Source organism: Rhinolophus sinicus, chromosome 3, assembly GCF_057876585.1.
Source record: "Rhinolophus sinicus isolate RSI-liver-muscle chromosome 3, RSI-T2T, whole genome shotgun sequence".
Lineage (NCBI taxonomy): Eukaryota > Metazoa > Chordata > Mammalia > Chiroptera > Rhinolophidae > Rhinolophus > Rhinolophus sinicus.
Window position 1 is genome coordinate 99,854,425 of NC_142503.1, and position 23,399 is coordinate 99,877,823.

At 39.1% G+C, this 23,399-nt stretch overlaps 1 protein-coding gene across 1 annotated transcript in view; it reads left to right on the forward strand.

Annotated features, from left to right (window-relative positions):
* The window catches only part of PSPH (phosphoserine phosphatase), an 85,702-nt gene that overhangs the window by 21,081 nt on the left and 41,222 nt on the right, over window positions 1-23,399 (forward strand). The window lies entirely within an intron of this gene.

Sequence of the window (23,399 nt, forward strand, 5' to 3'; positions counted from 1 at the left end):
CTCTAAGTGGGCAGAATGTCAAACCGTGCATCTAGTTATTTATTTTGCTTGGAAGGAGAAATGACCTGATGAGTGATTATATACCATAATTTTATATCAGTTCATGGGCTGTGGCCAATGTTTTGGCTGGATGGTCAGGGACTTGGAAGGAATATGATTAAAAAATTGGTGACAAGGAAGTCTGGGAGAGAGATTTGTGGACCTCTCTAAGTGGACAGAAAATGTGAAGATATTAGTGTCCCATATGTATGCTCACCAAAGGGTGACCTCAGCAGAGGAGGAGTTTAACAAGTGGCTAGGATTACTTGTTCTGTGGACACAAGTTGACTTCTTTTCCCAGCCACCCCTATGGCAGGGATGGAGGTTACGCATTGGGTCAGCAGTGTGGCCTTCCATTCACAGAGGTTGACCTTGCTACAGTCACTGCTGTGTGCCCAGTCTGCCAGTAGCAGAGACCAACACTGATATGGCACCTGATATGGCACCATACCCTAGGGTGATCGGCCAGCTACCTGGTGGCAGGTTGATTACACTGTACCATTTCTGTCATGGAAAGCACATTTTGTTCTTGTTGGAATACACACTTACTCTGGACATGGATTTGCCTTTCCTGCACACAATGCTGCTGTCAAAACTGTCATCTGTAGATTTAGAGAATGCCTCACCCGCCATCATGGCATTCTACACAGCACTGCTTCTGGTCAAGGAACTCACTTCACAGCAAATGAAGGGCAGCCATGGGCCCACACCCATAGAATTTGCTGGTCTTACCACGTTTCCTACCATCCCAAAACAGCTGGCTTGATAAAATGGTGAGATGGCATTTTGAAGACTCAGTTACAATGCTGGCCAGGTAGGTGGCATTGTAACTGGGATCAGGGCTGAGGCAAGGTTCTCCAAGAAGCTTGTATGCTCTGAATCAACAACCAATATGTAATTCTCCTGTAGCCAGAAATCAAGGGGTGGAAATGGGATGGAATCCCCAGTGATCCGTTAGCAAAATTTTTGCTATCTTTGCCAAGACCTTTGCTAACTGACAAGTCTTAGTTCCAAAGGCAGAAAGGCTTCTATCAGAGGACACAATAATAATTCCACTGAACTGGAAATTAAAGACTGCCACTCAGCCACTCTGGGCTCCCCATGCTTCTGAGTCAACAAAGAAGAGATTTACGGTGCTGGCTGGCGTGACTGATTCTGACTACAAAGGGGAATTGGGACTGTTGCTCCACGAAAATGTGTCTGGAATACAGGAGATCCAACCGGGTGTCTCTCAGTATTACCAGGCCCTACGATCAGTCAATGGAAAACTTCAACAACCCAATTCAGGCACGATGACTAATGGCCCAGGACCCTTCAGGAATGAAGATTTGGGTCCCACCAAAGATTAAGAACCATGGCCAGCTGAGGTGTTTGCTGAGGGAAAAGGAAAGTAAGTGGAAGAAAGTGGTTATAAATACCATCTTCAACCACATGATATTACAGAAGTGAGGACTGCTTTTGTCATGAGTATTCTTCCTTGTTTTGTTATAAATTTGAGTACATACACGTAGTATGTATTTACCAAATATCTTTGTTTTCTTCTCTCTCATTCTTTATCATGCAACATAGGATGTATTGACTTTGTCATAGTATTTAAGTATTGCTAATTTGTTAACTTTATAGCACAGCATTTAAGTTATGGAATATCAGGGGGAAGAATAAACACCACCCAGGGACTTTGCATCCTCTTCTAGGGACAGGGTTATTGTGTTTCCACTAAAGGTTCATCAGATGCAAGATAGTTGTATGATGTTAGCAGAGTTATGGCCTAGCTATATAGCCTTTATCCAGAGATTAAGTTTAAGGAGATGCATATGACTGCCAAGTAGGCAAGGGATGAATTTGTATGGTTATATGTCAACTTGGCTGGACGACAGTGCCCATGTATTTGGACAAACATTATTTTGGATGTTTCTGTGAAGTTACTTTTTGGATGAGGTTAACATTTAAATAGGTGGACATTGAGTAAAGCAGATTATGCTATATAATATATGTGGGCCTCATCCAATCAGTTGAAAACTTTAGTAGAAGAAACACTGACCTTCCCCTAGCAAAAAAGAATTCTGCCAGCAGGCTGTCATTGGACTCAAACTACCACTCTTCGCTGGGTCTTTAATCTGCTGGTCCATCCTGCAGATTTTGGACTTACCGAGCCTCTACAACCACGTGAGCCAATTCCTTAAAATACACTTTTCTCTCTCCCTGTCTCCCTTTCCTTTCTCTCCCTCTCTGTCTGTATGTCTCTATGTATATAAATACACACACAAACACATGCATGTTGGCTGTGTTGCTCTGGAGAACACCATTTTGTTAACCTCTTACTGTCTGTGCTGCCAGGCCTGTCTATGTATATATATAATATGGAACCTTCATATTGTTTTATTTAGTTTTCATTTTTATTTAATATGAACATCATAAAAGTATATATAGTAGTGTCATAAAAGTATATATACTATATAGTAGTATATATAGCATTGCCCCACCCACCAAGTTCCCACCAACCCTCAGATAACTATTTTTGTTTCTTCTGTGTCTTCCCAAAGTTATTTTATTAAAGTACTATATATGTGGTGTGTGTGTGTGTGTATGTGTGTGTGTGTGTGTGTGTACGCGTATTCTTTGCTCTTTTCTTTATAAAAAAGTAAAATATTATATATACTTTTATGTCCCTTGTTTTCTTCACTATAACCAATATATCTTTTTTCTTATTGTGGTAAAATGCTCATAACATAAAATTTACCTTCTCATCCATTTTTAAGTATACGGTTCAGTGGTATTAAATACATTCACATTGCTGTGCAACCATCTTCACCATCCATCCCCACAGCTCTTTTCACCTTGTAAACCTGAAACCATGCGTATTTAACAATAACTCCCCATTCCTCCATCCCTCTACTCCTGGCACCCATCATGATACTTTCCTTCTCTATGATTTTGTCTACTCTTAAGTGCCTCATATGTATACATGGAATAATAAAGTATTTGTCTTTTTTGTGACTGGCTTATGTCAGTTAGTTCAATGTCTTCAAAGTTCATCCATGTTGTAGCACATTACAGAATTTCCTTCCTTTTTAAGGCTGAGTAATATTCTATTGTATGTATGCATATATACCACATTTTACTATCCATTCATCTGTCAATGGACCCTTGGGCTGCTTCCATGTTTTAGCTACTATGAATAATGCTTCTATAGATATGGGTGTACAAATATCTCTTTGAGACCCTGCTTTCAATTCTCTTGGGTATATGCCCAGAAGTAGAATTGCTGGATCATATAGTAATTCCAATTTTAATTTTTTGAGGAACAACCATACTGTTTTCCACAGTGACTGTACCATTTTACATTCCCACCAATAGAGCACAAGTGTTCTGATTTCTCCACATCTTTGCCAACCCTTACTGTTTTCTGTTTTTTCTTTATAGTTGCTATCCTAATGGGTATGAGGTGGTATTTCATTGTACTTTTGATATGCATTTCCCTAATGATTAGTTATTGTGAACATCTTTTTATATTCTTATTTGCCATTTGTGTATCTTCTTTGGAGAAAGATCTATTCAAGGTTTTTGCCCATTTAAATCTAATTGTTTGGTTTTCTGGTTGAGTTGTAGGAGATCTCTATATATTCTGGATATTAGCCCCTTATAAAATATATGATTAGCAAATATTGTCTCCCATTTTTTTTGAGTAATTAAAGTTTCATTTTTATTTTAAGTGACTTTCATTTTTACTCATTTGAATTACTCATAATGCTTAGGAAAGTTTTGGTGATATTACCCTTATTAACTTTTTAAAATATTTGTGCATAGTTTCAAAACTTAAAAGTACTAAAGGCTTATAATGAAATCCCTAGCCCTCTGCTATATTTCCCCTAAGTCCTGTCCCCAGCAGCAACCACTCTCCACTTTTCTAGTTTATTTTCTCCCATTCTGTGGGTTGCCTTTTTATACTGTGGATACTGTCTTTTGATGAGCAATATTCTAATTTTCATGAAGTCCAATTTGTCTATTTCTTTTGTTACCTATGTTTTTGGTGTTGTATCTAAGAAATCATTGCCAAATCCAATATCATAAAGCTTTGTCCTATGTTTTATTCTAACAGTTTTGTTGTTTTAGGTCTTGATCCTTTTGAATTAATTTTTGTATATGGCATTAAGTAAGGGGCAAACTTCATTCTTTTGCATGTGGCTATCCGATGTTCCCAGCACAATTTGTTGAAAAGACTGTTCTTTTCTCAGTGAATGGTCTTGGCACCCTTGTCAAAAATCATTTGATAATATATGTGAGGGTGTATTTCTGGACTCTCTATTCTATTCCATTGGTCTATATGTCGATCTTTATGCCAATATCACACTGTTTTGATTACTGTAGTTTTGTATAAGTTTTAAAACCAAGAAGTGTGAGTCCTCCAATTTTGTTCTTCTTTTTCAAGTTTGTTGTGTGTGTTAAGGATCCCTTGAAAGTCCATACAAATTTTAGGATGGGTTTTTCCATTTCTGCAAAACAAAACAAAACAAAACAAAACAAAAACACCACTGGGAATTTGCTAGGGATTGCACAGAGTCTGTAGGTTGCTTCAGGTAGTATTGACATTTTAACAATGGGATGTGTTTCCATTTATTTATGTCCTCTTTGATTTCTTTCAGCAATGTTTGTAGTTTTTATTGTACAAGTCTTTCACATCCTTGGTGAAGTTAATCTGTAAGTGTTTTATTCTTTTTGATGTGAGGATAAGTGCAATTGTTTTTGTACTTTCTTTTCAGAGTGTTCATTTTTAGGGTAGAGAAATGCAACTGACTTTTTTGCATTGACTGTATCCTGCTACTTTACCAAATTTATTTATTAGTTCTAACAGCTTTGTTTTGTGGAGTCTTTAGGAGTTTCTACATATAAGATCTTATCATTTGCAAACAGAGATTATTTTACTTCTTCCTTTCCAATTTGAATGCTGTATATTTATTTTCCTGCCTACTTGTTCTGGCCAGGACTTCCAGTACTATGTTAAACAGAAATGGTGAAAGTGGGCATCTTTGCCTTTTTCCTGTTCCGGAGACTGGGAAGCCCAAGATCAAGGTGTCAGCATGGTTGTGTGAGGGCTTAGTTAATAGTCGGTGCCTTTTTTCTGGGTCCTCATATGGTAGAAGGGGCTAGGGAGCTTTGTGGGATCTCTTTTATAAGACCACTAATTCTATTCATGAGGGCTCCACCCTCTAATAATCTCCCAAAGGCCCAACTCTCTAACACCATCACATTGGGCATTGAATCCAACATGTAAATTTTGGGCAGATGCACACATTCAGACCATAGCAGATATATATCCAGAAGTGGGATTGCTGGATCATATGATAGTTCTATTTTTAATTTTTTGAGCAATCTCCATACTGTTTTCCACAGTAACTGTACCAATTTGTATTCCCACCAACAGTGTATAAGGGTTCCTTTTTTTCCACATCCTTGCCAACACTTGTTTATTGTCCTTTTGGTAACATAATTGCCCACTAATTTTAGCATCCATCAATGATTCTTGCCTGAAACAATTATTGCTGTGATATTTATGTTGAGTGGGACAGTCCTCCATGGGTCTCTTGTGCTCCTACACATCTTGCTGTGTGCCAAGAATGTAAGGCCCTAACTGCTCTTTACTTGGCAGGATTATTTATGTATCTGGTAATCATCAGAGACAAGTTATTGTCTCCTCCTGGATAAAAAGCTGGCTTGCCTACTCTTTGCTTTGAAAGCAATATGTCTCCCAAACTCAGTGTTCCTCAGGTGCAATCCAAACCCACTGTGTATGAGGTATCCATCTGGGCTATATTGTGCCATCTCCATGGAAGTTGGGAACAGGGGAACTGATGGAAATAAAATGATGCTCATGCTATTTGCTATGCCATAAGTAATAAAGTTCTTTGTCTCTGATCCAGGAGTCTGTGTCTTTGGCCACCATCCATGAAAATAGTATCAGGCTAATTTATTAGCTTGCAAGTAGAGTAAATAAAAGCAAATCCCAGACGTGACAATTTGCTAAATGGCAATTTTCTATTTTCATCATTCTTTTTTTGTTTTTGTTTTTGTTTGTCTATTTGTTTTTTAATAGGCTTAACATTTTTAGTTTTAGATTTACGGAAGATTGAGCAGATGGTTAAATAATACAGAGAGTTCTGGGGTCTTGAGCCGCTCTGCTTGGTGTTTGGCCTGCTCCTATTTCTTTTTTTTTTTTTTTTTAATTAAATTTATTGGGGTGACAATTGTTAGTAAAATTACATAGATTTCAGGTGTACAATTCTGTATTACATCATCTATAAATCCCATTGTGTGTTCACCACCCAGAGTCAGTTCTCTTTCCATCACCATATATTCGATCCCCCTTACCCTCATCTCCCACCCCCCACCCCCCGCCCCCGTTACCCTCTGGCTATTTTCATCATTCTTTATACAAATTAGTTGAAATTCAACTGTAAGGAAGATCTCTCCCTTCTCCCCTATTAATGAACAAATTGATTACTTTATTCATTTATTTATATCAATATGGATTCAAGGGTTCTTATTTTATTACATAGATTATAATTAATTTTAGTCTTTATTTTGTTCCTCAAATAAGCAGCTCTTCAAATTTGCTTCTGTGGTTTTTGACATGTCCCTATCATTTTCTGAGTACTTACTTACTTTCTGGCAGCACAGTAAAAATGTTCCAAACTTGTGCTTTCTCTGTCCCAGCTCTGGAACCAGCCATTTCTCCAAAGAGCCTGGTCCTTCCATTGGATAATACCATTTGGAAAGTAAGATCTGGGTGCTGGGTATGCTCACTGTTATTAGGGTGTTATTGCCTCTAGACCCTCTCAGCAGAGAAAGCTAGGAAATATTTACATGTACACACATATCGATATCAATCTGTATATATACAAAATACCTGTTTATACTGATATTTTCAATTGCGATCCAATACCACAGGGTTCTTTCTAGTACTTCCCCTTTCTCTACTTGTAATTTCTTTCTCCAACAGTGAGAAATCACTTTGTATAGTTTTAATTTGCATTTCTTGTGAGTGAAGTTGAGTTTCTCTTCCTATGTCCCCCCCCCCCTTTTTTTTATGAAAGGTGGGAAAGAATGTGAAATTAAGTTTGTCACTCCAGTTCTCTAGCAATTGAAATTCAACTTTCTGAGGGAGATACGTAAAGACTCTAGAGCACCTAATGGGATATGGCACAGAAATTACTAACTTACGACACCCACTGCAAGATTCCTTTCTTCCCCTCCCATGTAGGCAGGAGCAAAAATGTGGGTTGGCCAGGTTGGAAAATGTGTCTCACCACACAAAACTAAGCATCTGATAAGAAACAGTGTGCAACAAATGGGCAAAATAAGCTCTGTGGAGTCAATGTTCTCCTTTAAGAGTCAATTATTCTGCAAAAATGATTGACGTATTTAGTACTGTACCATATAGAGTTCTCATAGAAAGTCTGCAATACTATTGTCTCAGTGTTTACGCAAGGCCATAAAACGGCCTAGGGTCTCTTTCGTGTATTTAAGTAAGATTCCCTTTTCACAAGGTCACATCTCTGACAATTTGGGATGAAGATGGGGGCGCAAGGGTCCTTCCGCTAGACCTTCAGATCAAGCACCCGGTGCGGTGGGCCCATGCAGGACCTGCGTTAGTGCACTCCTGGCCTGGCGCCCGCCTGAGAAAGACCAGGCGTGCCGGCCGGTCCCTGGGGCTGCAGGACACCGGTCAGGGGATGAGGCCCCGCGGCCTGCGCACTGTGTGCCTCCCTCCCAGCCCCCGGCCCGCTGCGGCTGGTCACATAGGCCTGGGGTGGTGGGAGGCGGGGGTCCCTGGAGAGGGCCCTAGCCTCCCGGCAGCACTAAGTTCTCAGCCAGCAGCTCCTCAATTCTTTTCTTTTTCCTAAAAGAAAGAGAGAATAAAAGAAGGGTCAGCATCTCGTTACACACTGGGCGCTGAGAGAGGATGGGGGGGCGAGAGGACGGGGCAGGTGGGGGGGGGGTGGAAGGGTGGTGGGGGAGGATGGGGAGTTAGGGGGGTTGGGGGGTAAGGCGAAGGGCGAGGATGGGGTGGGGTGGGAAGACCCCTGGTGGAGGCAGAGAATGCCCACAACTACACTCTCTCACAACCCAGCCTGGCCCCTCTTTTCTTATGTTTTAAAAGGCATTTGTTTTTCTTTCTCTGAGAACTGACTGTATATACCTTCACTTGTTGCTGTGGATTATTGGTCGTTTTCTTTTTTTCTAGGAGTTCTTTTTATACTGGTGAAGTTAGTTCTTTTTCACATTTCATGATTTGTCTTTTAACTTTGTAGTTTTTTTGTTTTGTCTTGTCATGTGAAAAATTTTTATTTATATATGGTCAAATTTATTAACGGTTTTTAGTACATTTTAATCCTAGTTCAAAATACCTCCTTCACAGCAAAAGGAAGTTCTTTCTCCTTATATCACTTCTAATTTCTGCTTTATAAATATTGATGGTATTTATAACTTTTATCTTCATTGTGAATTATAACCTTATGCAATATTTTCTCTTTTAAAGGTTGTTTTGGGCCTGCATTCTACTTCATCTGCTGTTAAAATCATTATTACTGCTTTCTTTCATTTGCCCTTTACTCATCCTATTTTCAACTTTCCAAATCACTTTTTGGTTAGTCTCAATAATACAGCATAGAGTTTGGTTTTACTTTTGGATCCAATTGCACAATATTTTTATTTAAAAAGTGATTCAAGAGACAACCAAGATGGCACAGTAGGTAAATGCTATACTTATCTTCTCTTACAACCACATCAAAATTACACCTAATCTACAAAACAACCATTATCAAGAATCACCTATGGGGGTCGGCCTGGTGGTTCAGGTGGTTAGAGCTCCATGCTCCTAACTCCGAAGGCTGCCGGTTCGATTCCCACAAGGGCCAGAGGGCTCTCAATCACAAGGTTGCCAGTTCGATTCCTTGACTCCCGTAAGGGATGGTGGGCTCCGCCCCCTGCAAATAAGATTGAACATAGCACCTTGAGCTGAGCTGCGCCCTCCACAACTAAGACTGAAAGGACAACAACTTGAAGCTGAACGGCACCCTCCACAACTAAGATTGAAACGACAACAACTTGACTTGGAAAAAAGTCCTGGAAGTACACACTGTTCCCCAATAAAGTCCTGTTCCCTTTCCCCAATAAAATCTTTTTTTTAAAAAAAAAGAATCACCTAAAATCTAGCTGAACTGAAGCCTTTCAACTAAGGATGCTGAGAAGAAGCCACCTCCAGACTGGTAGGAAGGGCAGAGACGCAGAACAGGCTGGTCCCACACCCGCATGTGACCATTAAAGATTGGGAGGGATATTTTGGCTGTGGAGGTCCCTCCCACCCTCTAGAGGAGTCAGAGGTCCCAGCCCAGAGTTCCAGTGCCAGGAGATAAGTCCCCATAATTTCTGGTTGTGAAAACCAGCAGAGATGGTGACTGAGTGAGACAGAGCAGCTGCACTCTCAGGCACTCCTCTTAAAGGGACTTTGCTCGGACTTACCCACCAATTGAATCACTCACTCTGAGCTCCAGTGCTGGGGAAGTAGCTGGAAAGGCGGCAGGGAAATACAGGGCTGGGGGGGCGGAACTCAGTTGTCTGGCTTGGGATGGAGGATGGAGAGCCAGCTTTCTCCTGGAAAGGGGAGCTGGTGGAGGCCATTGTTTCTTTGCTGAGCTTTCCCCATTCCCCTCTTCTGGATGCAGGCAGCCGTTATATCTGAGTCACTTCCGTATGTTTGCCATGCCCTGGCATTTTGAGACCCAGCCCCACTTAACTTTTGGGCACACCCAGGTCGCTTCCAGTGGCTTTTTCATGCTGACCACTTGCCTTGGCTCAAGTTGCAGACTTTCCTAGGGTCACTCAAAAGTTCACGGAACCCAGATAAGCAGCATCTGACTTAAGTATGTCCTGTGCCTCTGACTGAGTAGCCCTAAGAGCAGCACTATGGCAGCTGGCCTTGATTTGCAGCTTAGCTTCTCAAAGCACTTCGAAGCATAGCACAGGCAGCAGCCATCTGTGGATTTTTTTGTGGCTCCTGCTGGGTGGCCCCAGGTGGGGCATGGGCTGTGGCTAAACTTGACCTACAGCAAATCCCCTCCAAGGTGGTCCTGGGGCTGGTGCCCCCAGTGGCCAGCTTCAAACCGAGCTGGAGCATTACCTAGCTGCCTCCAAATATGACACACCCAAGGGGCAGATTGAGCAGGCACCAGAGCCCTGCTGAGGCAGATCCTGCTCTGTAGGATCAGCCCCTGTACAACAACTCTTCTGTAGTCAAGGCCAGTCCTCACAACCAGTGAGCCCAAGGGTCAATTCCTCCCACAGAGGTACAATTATCAACCAAGGCTCAACTACAAGAGGAGGGCACACACAACCCACACATGGGACGTACCTGGAGCACCTGGCTTAGGTGACCAGAAAGACTGTGCCACTGAACCCCACAGCACACCTACTACATAAGGCCACTCTACTAAGACCGGAAGACATAGCAGCCCTACCTAATACATAGAAACAAATACAGGGAGGCAGTCAAAATGGGGAGACAAAGAAACATGCCCCAAATAAACGAACAGAACAAAGCTCCAGAGAAAGAACTAAGTGAAATGGAGATAATCAATCGATCAGAGACAGAGTTCCAAACACTGGTTATAAGGATGTTCAATGATCTCAGGGAGAACTTCAACAGAGAGATAGGAAGCATAAAAATGGAGATAGAAAATATAAAGAGAACCAGTCAGAAATAAAGGATACAATAACAGAAATGAAGAATATATCACAGGGAATCAACAGTAGATTAGATGAAGCAGAGGATCCAACAGCGATGTAGAAGATAAGGTAGCAGAAAACATCCAACCAGACAGCAGAAAGAAAAAAGAATCCAAAAAATTGAGGAACGTTTAAGGGGCCTCTGGGACAATATCAAGTGTACCAACATTTGCCTCACAGGGGTACCAAAAGGAGAAGAGAGAAAGCAAGTAATTGAAAACCTATTTGAAGAAATAATGACAGAAAACTTCCCTAACCTGGTAAAGGAAATAGACATACAAGTCCAGGAAGCACAGAGAGTTCCAAACAACATAAACCCAAAGAGGCCAACTCCGAGACATATCATAATTAAAATGCCAAAGGTTAAAGACAAAGAGAGAATCTTAAAAGCAGCAAGAGAAAAGCAGTTAGTTACCTACAAGGGAGCTCCCATAACACTGTCAGTTGATTTCTCAACAGAAATTTTTCAGGCCAGAGGGATTGGCAGGAAGTATTCCAAGTAATGAAAAGTGATGACATAGAATCAAGATGACTCTACCCAGCAAAGCTTTCATTTAGAATTGAAGGACAGATAAGGAACTTCCCAGACAAGAAAAAGCTGAAGGAGTTTATCACCACTAAACCAGTATTACAAGGAATCTTAAAGGGACTTATTTAAGACTGGAGGGAGGTTAGAATGGGGGAAAGGGGAAGGGATTAAGAAGTACAAGTTGGTTGTTACATAGTAGTCATAGGAATATAGGGTATAGCACAAGGAATATAGTCAACAATATTGTAATAACTAGGTATGGTGCCAGATAGGTACTAGATCTACCAGGGTGATAGATGGGAATGGGGTTGGGGGCAGGGTGAAAAAGTGAATGTGTTAAGAAATACAAATTGATAGTTAATACAGTATGGGGAATATAATCAACAATGTTATAAAGATTATGTAAGGTGCCAGATGGGGCACTGGACTTATCAGGGGGATCACTTCATAGATTGTGTCCAATGTGCTATACACCTGAAGCTGCAGTAGAATAATATTGAATGTCAACTATAACTAAATATACAGGTATATATAGTCACGGGATGTGGAGTACAACATAGGGAAGATAGTCAATGGTATTGTAATAGCTATGTAAGTTGTCAGAAGGGTAGTAGTTTGGGGGGTGGGTTATTACTTTATAAGGAGTTTAAGTGTCTAACTATTATGTTGCTTTGTACCCCTGAAACTAATAAAAAAATTTAAAAAGTGATTGAAGCTCTTTTACATTTACTAAAACGACAGAAATATTTAATCTTAAATCTGATATTTTTGGTGTATGTATTTACTGTACTGCCCACTTGCTTTGGTTTGTGTATGTGCATATGCATGCATATTTATAGTTTTCTGAAGCTTTATATTTTTGTTCTGGTGATGATGTTGATGGATATGCCTTATTTAATCCTCAAAAATTTTTAGACTGTGCCTATTCATTTTTTCTTTATCTTCTGATTTTAGTTAACAATGGTTTTCTTAGTATTACCTTTACACTGTTAAATATGTTTTAAATAATACCTTTACCTCTCAGCTACTATAAATGAAGAAATCAGCAAAAACGTACTTTACTTTATTTCTTCTATAATTTTTCCCTTCCTAATTTTCTATAGTATCATTTTTATATTGTTAGGTATATAACCTTTATGTATACATATATATAAATTTTGCCACAAAGTATATATATATTTTGCCACAGTACCTAAGTTTGTTTAGTCTTAGTTTTGCAATTATATATACTTAATGCTCCTGCTTGTTCTTTGCTGAAACTTCCTTTGTCATCCATTGGTTGGTAGAATTTTTTCATTAGCAGTTTCCTCAAGCAAAACATTTCCATGGGAAAAATATTCCCAGAGTTCTTATACATTCAAAACTTTATCCTGGTCAGAATCAACTGGAGGGCTTGTTAAAGCACAGATTACAAGGCCGCAATCCCAATGTTTCTGATTCGGTATTCTGCAGTTGGGTCCAATAATTGATTTTTTTTTTTTTTTTAAGAATTGATCTTTCTAGTAAGTTCCCAGGTGATGCTAATGCTGGTTGAAGGGTCTCACTTTGAGAAACACTATTTTAGTTATTGCTCCATTGTCTTCTGACATTAAATTCATCTGTGGAAAAGTGTGAGGTCAGCCTATATTTTTACCCCTTATAAGTTACTTTGTCTATTTTCCTGGCAGTCCAAATGATTCTAACCTTATTTTGAAATCCAGTAGCTTTAATTGATATATCTGTAAGTAGTTATTTTGTTCAAATGTTTTGGTTACCTTATTTGGGAATTTCGATTCCGCATATTTTGGATCTCCTTTCCCTATCTTCTACAGCTATCATTTTCACTTTAATTCTATTTCATTATTTTATATTGTTTGCTTTTCTCATTTTTATTCTCTATATTGATTATTGTGTTTTACACAGTATCTATTTTTACTTGTGTTCTTTTTAGCTTCATCTTCACTTCTTGGATTTCCCCCCTTCTACTTCTTTCCTGGAGTTGCATTTCATCTTATCTCCTCCTGTCTTGTCATATCTTCCCTGAATTCCCACACTTGTAAAACAAAAATTTATTTGTCCTTGATGGAGGCAAATCAATGTGTTTTTAAATATCAAGGTAGAATGTGTAATCAATCACAGCATTTTTTTCCCTATGGGTAAGGTTTCCCTCTTTTCTACCATTTTTATAGTAATTTTGTATGAAAAAGTTGTATTAGTTTGCATAACAAAATATCACAGATTGGATGACTTAAACAATAGAAATTTATTTTCTTCAGGCTAGAAGTCCAAGTTCAGGATGTTAGCAGCTTTGGTTTCTTCACGGGCCTTTCTCCTTGGCTTGCAGATAGATGGCTGCCTTCTCACTGTGTCCTCACATGATCTTTGTTCTGTGCACACTCACATTTCTGGTATCTCCCCATGCATCCAAATTTCCTCTTTTTATTAGTACCTCCATCAGATTGGATTAGGGCTCAATCTAAAGACCTCATTTAATTAATTAATTAATTACTTTAATTTTACTATTCCTCTACAGCTCCTACCTAGTACAGGGCCTTATATATAGGAATCACTCAGTAAACACTGGCTACAAAGTATGTGTCAGTACCCCAAGTCAATTCTTGGAATTAAGGGAGATCATTTGAAGTGAGCTGGGAAGTCTGAGTAAAGAACGTTGGATAACATGAAGGAGGAGATATAGTAGGAAAATATTCTCTAGGCAGAAACAATTTCATGTGCTAAGGTGGGGGTCAGAAACAGTATGGCATGGTTCGGAAACTACCATAAATTTAGAATGACTGGAGTACATCAATATTTGCTCATATTTCAAAGGACACCAAAGAGTAACTCTAATATGCTAAGATAAATAGTGGAGAACATTTCTTGTGAGGAAATGCTGGGCCTGCAATACGTCTCATATCCCTTTCTGAGGTTAAAATTACCTTAATAAAGCACTTTATTGAAAGTCCCATTGTGGCTGTAAACACTATGTTTCTTGCTTCTTTTTATTCTCCAAATAGAAAACAACAACAAAAAAACTGATAACACTTCCAAACTACTAGTCAGAAACCTGAAAAGTTTCTGAAACAGTTGTACCACTCCTAAAAATCCATTATAATTCTAATACCAGCCTTCTCCCATAAGCAAATAGGATTGTGCTTAATCATCTTTTTAAAGACATGATTTAGAGAGCAGCTTATCTCCAAATCTAGTCACATTCTGAATATACTAGGGGGCTAAAACTTCAACATTTGAATTTTGGAGGTACCCAATTCAACTTATAACAAAAGTGTTTGTCACTTTCTCCTTTCTTTTTTTAAATTAATTATTAAGTGAGTTGTATTTTCCTGGACCAACCATTTGCAAGGGTCTTCTGTGCAGGAAGGGCAAGAAGGACCAAACCAGTTTTCTAGGCTTCAGGATGCTTTGACTGCCAGTCAGACTGTCTCATTCAATGTGGCTCTTCTTTGTGGTTTTTGTGTAGCCTTCCTTCCTTTTCTTCTTTGTTCTAAACTGGCCCCATAGGGCTTCTGCTCCCAGATCTGTTCTCTATGTCATCATCACTAGTCATTGCACAAAGGTAACATAGTCCCTACCTTTCAGGTGGGCATTTCATCTACTTTCTGAGATATACCATATCTGAGTTTCCCAGACACTCTTGTGAACACTCTGTACTTCCTCTTTCTACTGTGCTCCCTGTAACTTCAGCCCAACCTCAGTTCTTTTTATCTCCACCTCTGTTCTGGTTGTTTCACTTTGAGGAAACAACTAAGTTTTTCACTTTGTCATGAACTTCTCATTTTAGGGAGTCTATTTTTGCTGCTATTTTCTTGGATCTGCTGCTGTTGATTCCCTTAAACACTCCAGGTGCAACTAAAGACACTCACGAACGAGGACTTCCAGAACTGCTTCAAAAAGTGGCAAGGCGATGGGATAAGTGGGTTCGAAGCGAGGGGAAGTAATTTGAGAGGTATTAATGGCAATGTGTCTTTTACTGTAATAAAATTATTTTTATTTAAACATTCATTGTATTGTTTGATCACACCTTGTAGATTTATATTTTCCCTGGTGACACAGATAATGCACAATCCTGTGGAAAATTCAAGCAATACAAGAGAATAAAAGAGTGAAAATCATTGAGAGGCAACTACTCAGCATTTTGGTAAACATTCCAAATATCCTTCAATTATGCAAAGATTTACATGAGTAAGTTCATATTGTATGTGCTGTTTCGTGCCATGCATTTTTTTTTAAATTAAATTTATTGGGGTGACAATTGTTAGTAAAATTACATAGATTTCAGGTGTACAATTCTGTATTACATCATCTATAAATCCCATTGTGTGTTCATCACCCAGAGTCAGATCTCCTTCCATCACCATATATTCGATCCCCCTTACCCTCATCTCCCACCCCCCACCCCACGCCCACCTTACCCTCTGGCAACCACTAAACTATTGTCGGTGTCTATGAGTTTCTGTTTCTCATTTGTTTGTCTTGTTCTTTTGTTGTTTTTGGTTTATATACCACATATCAGTGAAATCACATGGTTCTCTGCTTTTTCTGTCTGACTTCTTTCGCTCAGCATTACTCTCTCAAGATCCATCCATGTTGTCACAAATGTTCCTATATCATCTTTTCTTACTGCCGAATAGTATTCCATTGTGTATATATACCACAACTTCTTTATCCATTCATCTATCGAAGGACATTTTGGTTGTTTCCATGTCTTGGCCACCGTAAACAAAGCTGCAATGAACATTAGAGCACACGTGTCTTTATCTCTAAATGTTTTCAGATTTTTTGGGTAGATGCCCAGGAGAGGGATTGCTGGGTCATATGGCAATTCTATTCGTAATTCTTTGAGGAACCTCCACACTGCCTTCCATAACGGCTGCACCAGTCTGCATTCCCACCAACAGTGTATGAGGGTTCCTTTTTCTCCACAGCCTCTCCAACATTTGTTACTATTTGTCTTGTTGATGATAGCCATTCTGACTGGGGTGAGGTGATATCTCATTGTGGTTTTTATTTGCATTTCTCTGATGATTAGTGATGTTGAGTATTTTTTCATATGTCTATTTGCCATTTGTATGTCCTCTTTGGAGAAATGTCTCTTCAAGTCCTCTGCCCATTTTTCAATTGCGTTGTTTGTTTTTTTGTTGTTGAGTTGCATGAGTTCCTTGTATATTCTGGATACTAGCCCCTTATCGGAGGCACTGTTTGCAAAAATCTTCTCCCATTCAGTTGGTGGCCTCTTTATTTTGTCAATGGTTTCTTTTGCTGTGCAGAAGCTTTTAAGTTTCATATAGTCCCATTCGTTTATTTTAGCTTTTACTTCCATTGCCTTTGGAGTCAAATTCATAAAATGCTCTTTGAACCCAAGGTCCATAAGTTTAGTACCTATGTTTTCTTCTATGCAGTTTATTGTGTCAGGTCTTATGCTTAAGTCTTTGATCCATTTTGAATTAACTTTGGTACATGGTGACAAATAGCAGTCCAGTTTCATTCTTTTGCACGTGGCTATCCAATTCTCCCAGCACCATTTATTGAAGAGGCTGTCTTTGCTCCATTGTATGTTTTTAGCTTCTTTGTCAAAAATTATCTGTCCATATTTATGTGGTTTTATTTCTGGGTTCTCAATTCTATTCCATTGGTCTATGTGTCTGTTTTTCTGCCAATACCATGCTGTTTTGATTATTGTAGCCCTGTAGTACAAGCCAAAGTCAGGAAGTGTGATACCTCCATTATTGTTCTTTTTCCTTAAGATTGCTTTGGCTATTCGGGGTCTTTTGTGGTTCCAAACAAATCTGATGATTTTTTGTTCTATTTCTTTAAAATATGCCATTGGGATTTTGATGGGGATTGCATTGAATCTGTATATTGCTTTGGGTAATATGGCCATTTTAACTATGTTGATTCTTCCAATCCATGAGCACGGAATGTCTTTCCATTTCTTTGTGTCTTCTTCAATTTCTTTCAAAAATGTCTTATAGTTTTCAGCATATAGGTCTTTCACATACTTGGTTAAGTTTATGCCTAGGTATTTTATTCTTTTTGCTGCAATTGCAAAAGGAATTGCTTTTTGTATTTCTTTTTCTGAGATTTCATTGTTAGTATATAGGAAGGCAATGGACTTTTGTGCGTTGATTTTGTAGCCGGCAACTTTACTGTATTCGTTGATTGTTTCTAATAGCTTTTTGGTGGAGTCTTTAGGGTTTTCTATATATAGCATCATGTCATCTGCAAAGAGTGATAATTTAACTTCTTCATTCCCAATTTGGATGCCTTTTATTTCTTTCTCTTGCCTGATTGCTCTGGCAAGGACTTCCAACACGATGTTGAAAAGCAGAGGTGATAGGGGACATCCCTGTCGTGTTCCTGAACGTAGAGCAAAGGGCTTAAGTTTTTCTCCATTAATTATGAGATTAGCCGAGGGCTTGTCATATATGGCCTTTATTATGTTAAGGTATTTTCCTTCTATACCCATTTTATTAAGTGTTTTAATCATAAATGGATGTTGTATCTTGTCAAATGCTTTTTCTGCATCAATTGATATAATCATATGATTTTTGTCCTTTATTTTGTTTATGTGATGTATCGCATTGATGGATTTGCGTATGTTGAACCATCCTTGTGCCCCAGGGATGAACCCCACTTGGTCGTGATGAATAATCTTTTTAATGCATTGTTGTATTCGATTTGCTAGAATTTTATTTAGGGTTTTTGCATCGGTATTCATTAGAGATATTGGTCTGTAGTTTTCTTTTTTTGTGCTGTCCTTACCAGGTTTTGGTATCAGGGTAATGTTGGCCTCATAAAATGAGTTAGGGAGTATTGTCTCTTCTTCAATTTTTTGGAAGAGTTTGTGCAAGATTGGTATTAGATCTTCTTTGAAGGTTTGGTAGAATTCACTAGTGAAGCCATCTGGTCCCGGACTTTTGCTTTTGGGAAGGTTTTGGATGACTGATTCAATTTCGTTACTGGTGATCGGTCTGTTTAGATTTTCCAGTTCTTCATGGTTCAGCCTTGGAAGGCCATATGTTTCTAAGAACTTATCCATTTCTTCTAGGTTATTGAATTTGGTGGCATACAGTCCTTCATAGCATTCTTGGTTGATCCTTTGTATTTCTGTGGTGTCCGTGATAACTTCCCCTTTTACGTTTCTGATTTTGTTAATCAGTGTCTTCTCTCTTTTTATCTTAGTAAGTCTAGCCAAGGGTTTGTCAATTTTGTTAATCTTTTCAAAGAACCAGCTCTTTGTCACGTTAATTTTTTCTATTGTCTTTTTGTTCTCTATTTCATTTAGTTCTGCTCCAATTTTTGTTATTTCCTTTCTTCTGCTGACCTTGGGTTTTACTTGTTCTTCTTTTTCTAGTTCTTTAAGGTGTAACATGAGGTTATTTATTTGGGAGTTTTCTTGTTTCTTGAGATAGGCCTGTAATGAGATAAATTTCCCTCTTAAAACTGCTTTCGCTGCATCCCAGAAATTTTGGTAGGATGTATTTTCATTGTCATTTGTTTCTATGTATCTTTTGATCTCTCCTCTAATTTCTTCTTTGACCCAGTCCTTCTTTAAAAGTATGTTGTTTAATCTCCATGTATTTGTGTTTTTTCCCACTTTCTTTATACACTTGATATCCAATTTCAAAGCCTTGTGATCAGAGAATATGCATGGTATGATTTCAATCTTCTTAAATTTGTTGAGACTGATTTTATGTCCCAATATATGGTCTATCCTTGAGAATGTTCCGTGTACACTAGAGAAGAATGTATAGTCTGATGTTTTAGGATGAAGTGCTCTATAAATGTCAATTATGTCCATTTCATCTAATGTGTCATTTAGGGCTACTATTTCGTTATTTATTTTCTGTTTGGATGATCTATCCATAGCTGTCAATGATGTGTTTAAGTCCCCTAGTATAATTGTGTTTTGGTCAATTTCTCCCTTTAGTTCTGTAAGTAATTGCTTGGTGTATTTCGGTGCTCCCTGATTGGGGGCATAAATATTGATGAGTGTTTTGTCTTCTTGTTGTACAGTCCCCTTCACCATTATGAAATGTCCATCTTTGTCTCTTGTTATCTTTTTCACCTTGAAGTCTGTTTCATCTGATATCATTATGGCTACACCTGATTTTCTCTGGGTACCATTTGCTTGGAGTGTCAATTTCCACCCTTTCACTTTGAGTCTATGCTTGTCCTTGTAGCTGAGATGTGTCTCTTGGAGACAGCATATGGTTGGGTTTAGTTTTTTGATCCAATCTGCTACTCTGTGCCTTTTTATTGGTGAGTTCAGTCCATTTACATTTAGGGTGATTATTGATATGTGAGGATTTCCTGTCATTCTATCTTTAGTTTCTTTGCCTTTTTGTTGTTGTCTATTATTTCTGTGTGGTCGTATTCTATGATGTTTCCCTCTGTTTCTTCTTTTATTTCAGTATATATTTCAATTCTGGATTTATTTTGAGTGGTTACCCTTAAGTTTATGTAAAAGAAAGTTTGATATTTAGAGTATTCCATTTTCTTCAGCATGCTTACTTTCTCCATTCCCATATTCCGGTTCAGGCCTTTACTCTCCCCCTTTTTGAGTTTTGGTTGCCACAAATTGTCCCTGTTGATGGTGGTCGAATAGCCTCCTTTAGTATTTCTTGTAGTGCAGGTCGTGTATTAGAAAATTCCCTCAGCTTCTGTATGTCTGGAAAGGTCTTTATTCCTCCTTCATATCTAAAGGATATCTTTGCTGGATATATTATTCTTGGCTCATGATTTCTCTCTTTCAATAGTTTGAATATTTGGTTCCACTCCTTCTTGGCTTGTAGAGTTTCTGCTGAAAAATCTGATGATAATCTAATGGGCTTTCCTTTGTAAGTTACCGTCTTCTTTTCCCTGGCTGCCTTGAGGATTCTTTCTTTGTCGTTGATTTTAGACAGCTTCAATACAATGTGCCTTGGAGAAGGCCTGTTGTGATTGAGGTAACTAGGTGTTCTATCTGCTTCTTGGATTCGAGGGTCCAGTTCTGTCCACAAATTTGGGAAGTTCTCATCGACAATTTGTTTGAATATATTCTCTGTTCCCTTCTGTCTTTCTTCTCCTTCTGGTATGCCCATTATTCTTATATTGCTCTTTCTGATGGAGTCAGAAAGTTCTTGTAGAGTTCTTTCATTTCTTTTAAGTCTCAAGTCTCTTTCTTCTTCTATGTGTGTCATTTCCAGGTTTCTATCTTCGATGTCACTGATTCTTTGCTCCATCTGGTCAACTCTACTACCTAAGCTGGTTATTTCATTCTTAATTTCTTCTATTGAGTTCTTAATCTCCAGAAATTCTCTTTGGTTCTTTTTTAAGATTTCAATCTCTTTCGTAAAATGCTCATGCTGTTCTTTGATTGAGTTTCTGAGTTCATTTAACTGCCTATCTGTGTTTTCTGGTATCTCGCTGAGTTTTTTCAGAACTGCAATCTTGAATTCTCTGTCATTTAAGTCACATATTTCTGTATCTTTAAGTGCCTTCTCTGGAGATTTTTCACTTTCTTTCTGAGCTATCTTGTTGCCTTGGTTATTCATGGCGATTACTGTTTTACTATTTCTCTTCCTAGACATCTACAGGAGTGACTTCTGAACAGGTTGATAGGAAGAGGTCTTTCTTTTGTTTTCCAGAACTTGTTGGTAGATAGTTTTATTATTTCTCCAACTGCAATTTATTTTTCTTCTCCCACATGGTAGTGCTGTTTTCTCTGTACTATTCCTGCTTCTCATACAATGGGGGGATTCCCCGGGAGACGGGCTTCTCCTCTGTTAATAGTTCGTCTAGGTCACAGGGTGCAGTGTCCCGGTGGGTATGCGGAGAGCTTTTGATGTTCCAAAGCTCTTCCAGCTCCTGATTCAGAGCCCGTATGTTTCAGCAGTTCTGTTTACTCCTGCAGGGATCCGCCCAGATAGGTGGGGCCAGGGGCGGGGTGAGCTGTGAGAGGTGGCCCAGAGCAGTGGCAGCAACCACTACCACAGCCGGTCCTGCTTCCACAGCTCTCTCCCCTTTGCCGGAACTAGTTGGGCTGCAAATCTGTGTCTTTGGTCCACAGTTCTCAAAACAGCAAATTTTCTGTTGTTTTGATCTGACACTGCTACTGTTTCGCTTCTAGCACAGGGCAGGTGGCGGCGGGGCGAGCTCTGGGAGGGGATGGAGGGGGCGGCTAGTCTCAGTGCTGAAGGCTTCCGTTCTCTGCTAGGCAGTGCGGGCTTAAACCACCGTTTTCAGCCTTCTTCCCTCAGTCTTTTCTCCGAGGTCTCTGCCGTGAGCGTTGGGTTCAGCCGTGTTATATGCTGTCCCCTCAGCCCTGTGGAGCCCTGGCGGAGCCCTAGCAGTCCGAGTTCTTCCCTCACTCGCAGCTGCGGTAGTTCCGGGAAGCAGCGAGCTAGGCGCACTGAGCTGGGTCTGCGTTCTGCGCCCACGCGGCTCCGTCTCCACGCGCTTCTCCCTTTCCTCCTCCCTCCACTCGCGCGAATCTCCCACCTGTAGGTGATTTCAGTCGGTAGTGGGCCTGTTCATATTGCCTGTCTGCTGTGCAGGGAGTCCTTTGAGGAGTTTTTGTTGTTCGATTCTTTGTAAATTCCAGGGGAGCTTTACAGAGGCTCACCTCACGCCACCATTTTTCCGGAACTCTCAAGAATTTGTTTCAACTGCATTCCTGAGGTGGAATTGCTGGGTCACAGAAACATGCATGTTCAAAGTTACTGAATAATAAATACCATAGTGTTTTCTAGAGTAATTGTTCCAATTTACTATACAGTGGTATCTTGGTTTTGAATGTAAACCATTCCGGAAGACTGTTCAATTCTGAAACGTTGGAAAACATCTGACAGCTAATCCTCAGGATCTTGCACTCAGCGGAAGCCTCGTGACATGTTTGACTTCTGAGGCGTGTTTGAAAACCGAAGCATTTATTTACGGGTTTACAGTGTTTGTAAACTGAAATGTTCGTCAACGGAGACATTCGAAAACTGAGGTACTCCTGTATTTTACAAGGCCATTTTATTAGCACTGAATTACTTTTCAAAGAAAAACAGTACTTGATTCTAACAGTTATTCATTAGAAAACTTGTTAGCTTATAAAAATGTGATCTACAGAAAACCTTTCAGGAACACTAGTGTTATTTATATTACTTTTTACTCACCAAATATGATTAAGCTTTGCAAAATAATTTACTAATGTTTTTATTATGACTTCGTTATATTGTATTGTATTTGGTTCATGTTTGCTATTTGACATTATTCCAGAAGAACAACAATGAAGCATATTATAATCTGTTTGTATTTTATGCCTTGTCTGGCAAGATTACTTCCTGATTGCTACAGGTATCTGTGACCACCCCTTAACTTCTTCTGGACTTTTTTTTTTTTTTTTTTTAAATGTGGTATGTGCTCTAGCTAATTACAACACTGCCATCTCATGCCCACAAGTGTTAATACAGGTATGAATGTGAGGTGAGTACAGGGACCAGGAGTAGCTCACAGATTTTATTCAGTATAAATATTTTATTTGAAATCTATTTAATATTAAACATCTATGAAATATAAATAATAGCAGAAATGAACTTTACTCTTTCACATTTATTTTACTTGGGTTTCTTTTTCAGTTTAAAAACACTTTCAATTACCTTTACTACTTATATACAAATATTTGGTGTTTAACATTTTTTTATTAGCCGTGTTTCTAAATTACTTACTACAAAATATAAGCAGGTTCTTGACTAGACTGTTATTTTAGAGCCCCTTAGTTTGCCCGCCCCCATTAATTGTATAATCTTTTACCTCATATTTCAAAACATCAAAATTCTTCCTCTCTATCCTTCATCAGAACCATTTCCGGCATATCTGAGAGAAATTAAACTGGGCGTGCCCCAAACCTGCAATCATTTTCTTACTAATGAAATCCGACAACGTTGAACTTCAAAAGCACATCTGACCAATGAGCGTGGCCATGACTCTTGTTTCTGGATAGAATTGTATTTTTGAAGGGTTCTCTAGCAAAGGGCAGGGAATCTGTAACCAAGTGTCCTGCTCCAGCAATTGCATCGCC